The 6,109-nt window shown below is 43.3% G+C and overlaps 1 non-coding gene across 1 annotated transcript; it reads right to left on the reverse strand.

The window, feature by feature from the left end:
- Nucleotides 1–981: 981 nt before the first annotated feature.
- On the reverse strand, nt 982–1,088 carry LOC145134988 (small nucleolar RNA R71). The gene has a single exon (XR_013719470.1). It is a non-coding gene; the product is annotated as a small nucleolar RNA R71 (small nucleolar RNA).
- Nucleotides 1,089–6,109: the final 5,021 nt, after the last annotated feature.

Consider the following 6,109-nt stretch of genomic DNA (forward strand, 5'->3'; position numbering starts at 1 on the left):
CTATACTATCTTCAACAAGGTACGATGCCTTAGGAAATAATTAGTCACGTTAGTAGGATTAACTAGTGCTTATTATTTTATGCATCAAGTTCTTGGCGCCGTTGCCGACTTGCCGGGGAACGGTCCAGCTTTAGTTATTTTAAATCTGCTATTTATTTTGGAATTTTTATGTTTATTTGTTTTTAATTTTCGTTATAGTTTTTTCTTCTTTTTGACTCACCACGTCGTGGTCATTACCACCATGTCGTGGTGGCGTAACAGTAAGCTTTTATTTTTCATTTTTGTTCTTTTTACGCGTTTTATTTGTTTCTTTTATAGCAGTTTATGACAAAAGGATCTAACACACCTCTGATTCCACCACTTGAAGACCCGAAGTCCGCCTTTCGTAAAAACACGGATAAAACCGTAGGAGAATCTGCAACACCAAAGAAATCACCGTTTAAGAATATCAAATCGGTTTTTAGTAAGAAGAAGGGAACGCAAGTGGGAGAATCCAACAAGGCACCAAAAGACGAAAGCACATACGAAACAGAAGAGGAAGAAAGCGATAACGAATCGGAAAAAGGTAGTAATCAAGAAAGCGAACCCGAAAACATCATGGCGGATATTGCTGACATTTCCATGGAGGCATACAAGAAGAGAATTCGTGATGACACCGGACCAGGCCTTATGCAACCCACCATACCTGCTATTGCCACATTTGAACTCAAGGGACACATCATTGATGCACTAAAGGAGATTCCTTTCACCGGAAAAGATGATGAAGATGCCTACAAGCATCTTGATGAAGTCAACGACATCACCGACTACTTCAACATTCCAAATGTTCCATGAGAAACGGTGTTGTTGAGAATGCTTCCGGTCACTTTCAAGGGAGTTGCAAAGGATTGGCTAAAGACACTTCCACCAGGCGCGATTACTACATGGGCAAAAATGCATGAAGAATTTTTGGAACAATTCTGCCCACCATCCAAGGTGGCTAAGCTCAAAAAGGCCATTGCTAATTTTGAACAACAAATGGGGGAGTCGTTGTTTAAAGCATGGGAGCGCTACAAGGGTCTACTTCGAAATCGCCCCCAAAACGATCTCAATATACAACAAGAAGTTTCTATCTTTTACGATGGGGTGAATGTCACAACTAGGCAACTCCTTGATTCTTAAGGCCCCTTAACCAAGAAAAATCCTGCAGGAAATCAAGGAGCTCATTGAAGAATTCTCTCAACAATCTAGAGAGTACCACAACCTGAGAAATGATGTAACAAGGGGATCGACTAATGCTGCTTCGGAAGACATGTCGGCAGTTTTGGCAATGTTGGAAAACATGGATAGGAGGATGAATAAGATGGATCAAACAATCCATGCAATAAGAGTTGGGTGTGAAAACTGTAACCGGCCACATTTGACTAAGGACTGTAATCTTAACGAAAATGGAAACCGAAAGGTTCAAGCTTTCTACTCGAGCGGCGATCGATTTGATGAAGATTGGAGAAAGCCTAAGAAAAAGTGGTTACCTTATGATGAGTACAAGAAAGCCAAAGAAGAGAAATATGAACAAAGAGGAAGATGCTTTTACCAACGAGAGGAACCAGCTCCTGAAAAGAAACCCGATTTCGAGTCAATGCTTACCCGTTTTGCAGCTGTATCCAAAAAAAGGCATGAGGAAACCGAGCCAACAATTAGAGAACAACAAACTATAATGAGGGAATAACAAACTCTTCTCAGAAATCAGCAAGCTTCAATCTTGAACATTGAAAAACAACTTAGGCAACTAGCTAAGCAAATCAATGAAAGATCACCGGGAGGACTTCCAGGAAATACCGAATAGAACCCGAAGGGAGCTCACATCCAAGCTGTAATGACCAGAAGTGGGAAAATTATTAATCATCTGACTCCCATTGACAGAAACAAACCCGGATGTTGAGCAGGAAATCCGAGAAGAAAGTCAAAGAAAAGAAACTGAACAGTCGCCACGATGTGGTACCGATGCCACGACGTGGAAAGATTCTGAAAAGAAAAATTTTGAACCCGTTAAGCCATACCGCCCACCGTTGCCCTTCCCGAGTAGAGAAATCCAAGAAAAGAATGCATAAAACTACCGGAAGTTCTTAGATCATATCAAGTCCCTTGAAATCAACATTCCATTCCTTGAAGCCTTAGCCGAAATGCCAAAATATGCTAAGTTTCTCGAGGACCTCTTAACAAACCGCAAGAAAATGGATGGATTATCAAAGGTGGTTTTAAATGAAACTTGCTCCGCTGCAATGCTAAACATCCTACCGGAGAAGATGGGTGATCCAGGAAGCATAACTTTACCGTGCCAATTCGGAAACCTAGCCACTAGTCATGCTCTAGCCGACTCGGGAAGAAGTGTTAATTTGATGCCTTATTCATTCTTCAAGAAGCTTGATCTCCCCGAACCAAGACCAGTCTGCATGGTCATCCATTTAGCCACCAAGACTATGACCTTTCCAAGAGGTATATGTGAAGACTTACTAGTAAAAGTTGACAAGTTTGTTTTTCCCGCAGATTTTATTGTTTTAGACATGGAGGAAGATGAAAAAGTTCCAATCATCCTTGGAAGGCCCTTCTTGAGCACCGTTCGATCCTTAGTCGATATTAGAGAGTACAAACTCACTCTCTGAGTTGGAGAAGAAGCGGTCACTTTTGGAGTTAATCGAGCAATCCAACATTCAAGGATAAGTGACGATACGACTTTTTCGGTCGATGTATTTGATGAATTACTTGAAAAAGAGCTAGGAGGGTGGAAAGAAAAAGAGATCGAGGGATACATGGTGCTATGAGAAGGTGATTTTGATGCTGAACTAGATATACAAGAGTTAGAGAAACTTCTGGAAGAAAGTGAGTACAATGAAGTGAAGAAAGAGGAAGAAGAAGCACGACGTGGAAATGGCAACACATCGTGGTCATCCAATTTATCCCGATTAGACAATAAATACTGTGACAACATGAAGTGGCATGTAACACCGTAAATTTCCAAACAAAATTTTCATTTTAAAATCATACAATTCTCATAACGCATTTAACAAAATCTCATTTATTTAGTTTACAAAACGCATCTCCATAATTGTTTGATTAATAATCCAGGATCCTCAAAACATAACACTTTCTCTGGTGTGTACAATCGAGCCGGTGCCTTCCCACGATCCTGAGAAAAACCTGAAACACATAACACGTAACACGGTAAGCACGAAGCTTAGTGAGTTCCCCAAAATACCACACACAACTCTGTAGCCACTCGAGGCTATAACACAGTAAGACCCTCCGGTCAATGTGTCTTAGTGGGACCCTCCGGTCCCACAACTATGATGGACCCTCCGGTCCTAACTCTGTAAGCTCTGAATAATAGACAACATAAATCATAAAGAAATAATGCAGGATATCACAATACACATTGTAAGCACATAGGACATCTCAATCACACAAAAATACCAATCATGGTAAAGTATAGTGAGAAGACTCACCTCGGATGATGAACAACCCCTATAAACGTTGTTGCTACACACCGACCTCTAACTCTGAGCCAAATCCACAATTAACCCAATTAGGAACTAAGTCCAGACTCTCACTCATTAGGTCTAAAGGAAGTCCACTAACCAGACCATTAACAACCTAAAACACATTGGGCCCACCAAGGCCCAATAATAAATGGGCTCTCCCGAGGCCCAACTCTCAAATCTAGATGGCAAGCCCAACTCAAGGGCCCAAAGCACTTATATATAATCCTCTGGTCCAAAACTCTATTGCAACATGCCCAAACTCCAGGCCCAACACTCAAGGCCCAACATGAGACTTAGCCCAAAAGTCCACAGTGAGGTTACACGGGGCGTACCTCCCTTGGTACACTCAGTGTACTCACAATCCAGATTGGCCATCGAGGACACTGGGACAGTACGCGGGACGTACAGGAATTACGCTCAGCGTACTCCCCAGATTCACTCCATATACTCATTTGGTCTTAATTAGTTAAGACATTAACTCAAATCCCATATCTAGACTCCCTAATGGCTCTTACTCCATAAAGTCAGTGACTTTAAGCCTTTGCATGGCTGGAAAGGTCACAAACACCCAAAACACTCACTCCCTTATCTCAAAAAGCTCATAACTCATGCATGGCTTGATTCCAACGACCAAGATTGAATTTTTATGACATTACACTACTAATCACACTAAAAGGGGTTGATCATAGTCTCTGGAGCTCACTATCTCATAAAGTCTCCACCTTCTGGTACAAAACCCTAAAATACTCTAATATGATGCTCAAAACAAAAGAGTGAGAAAGATTGAAGCTTTATACCTCTATATGAAGCTTCCAACTCAGATATGCTTAGATCCAAGGCTTGGACTTCTCACTCCTTCTTCTCCAAAGCTCCTTCCTTACTCCAAGAACACACCAAAATCACTCAAGGCTCTCAAATGCACTCACCAGCTCCATGAACGAAGGATTAGGGTTTTAGAGGGTTTATTGACTGAGGATGGTGGCCAGGAATGAGGCCATCTCATTCTTTATATAGGGACACATCCAAAGTTAAGTTTTCCACTCTGTGCCTAGTACGCCCAGCGTACCCTCTGGTACGCCCAACGTACTAGGTGGCTCCGCTTGAAAATCACGCACACGAGTACGCTAAGCGTACACAGATGTACGCCCAACGTACTCAGCTTCCACCTTTCTCAAATAAGGGACTTATCCTGCCACAACTTCAAACTTCCATCGCTTCCTCGATATAACCCCGATTCTCATGAACCTCAAACCCCCGGAAAGGTGACGAGATGCCCTATGCTCCTAGCAACTCGTCGCAACCCCGAGACCTCCTCATGCCCGATTTACAGCCCACGAACCCTAATCACGGACGATCTGAAACAGGATGTTACAATTCTCCCCCACTCGACTTAGATTTCGCCCTCGAAATCGCTCCTTATCAACACATAGATCGAACCCAAACCCGAGAAGCACCACCGAAAAGACCCCATATACTACAACAATCTCATCCAAAAGCACCTGAACCCGACAGGGAATCCTGACCCCGAAGAAGGACATACCCAACTGCTGCTGCGATACCCGATCTGACTCTTCAAAACTTGAAACTCTAGTGGTCTATCTCCCCGCCATGCCACCCTCGCAAAACATCATCCTGCTAATCACCCATCGAATAACAGACTCTAAGAACGCTCTTCCAACTCTGATTCTCTAATCGATCCCGATCGCAACTCAAAAGGAACAGAAAGGTCATAATCCCCTAAGGACCCACCGCCTGAACATCTATCAGAACTCATCAGAAGGAAAGAACCACAAAACTCAAACACAAGAAAAGATCATGCTCACTTGGAAGTATCCTCTGATATCTATAGACATAAGCCCCGACTTCCTCTCAATTATCCCCTTCAACACTGAGCATCATGTCAGCTCCCAACCTAAAAGATGAACCTCCAAGGTTACTCATTGCAAACCAAAAACGTCTCACCGACTTCCTTCTCACGATAACTATCTCGGCTCATCGCGACACACAAGTCACAAAGTTCGCTTTACCCCAAGCGAATGCTACAACTCATCTGGAATCGTCTCACCTCCGACCTCTGTCGTTTACCACCCACTGGTTCCATGCGTCTCACGGTTCTTCCCATAACAACGAAATTGATCCACTCCGGCCGAAGATATCAGATGGAGGTCAAGACCCCCCTTCAAAATGAAACCCATCCACGAATCCGAAATCTCATCTCGCCTATTCAATACGCGAATGGATCTAGACTCGAGCTCGAGAGTCTGATTCAATAGCAGAATTGGAACCACTCATTTCTAATCTGGTACTCAACTCATGACCCAAAATTCGCAGATTTATGCACACACCATCTCTCCAATTCCTTCCGATTACGATAATCCCTACTCATCCTGGGATATAACAATTCTCGACTGACACGGAGACCCCCGTCTCGCCCCTAGTTCGGAAACCAGGCTCCCGAAGACTCAAGTGGTAAGGCTACCCAAGCCTAAGAACTCCCCTGCTCCATACTCTGACTAGTGATTACTACAGCTCCCAGCAGAATAGTATTCACCCTTATCGACTACTGAGTACTACGGCCTCCCCCGTAGTCT

The sequence above is a fragment of the Lactuca virosa genome, chromosome 8 (assembly GCF_052849685.1).
Source record: "Lactuca virosa cultivar CGN04683 chromosome 8, Lactuca_virosa_CGN04683_v6, whole genome shotgun sequence".
Taxonomy (NCBI): Eukaryota; Viridiplantae; Streptophyta; class Magnoliopsida; order Asterales; family Asteraceae; genus Lactuca; species Lactuca virosa.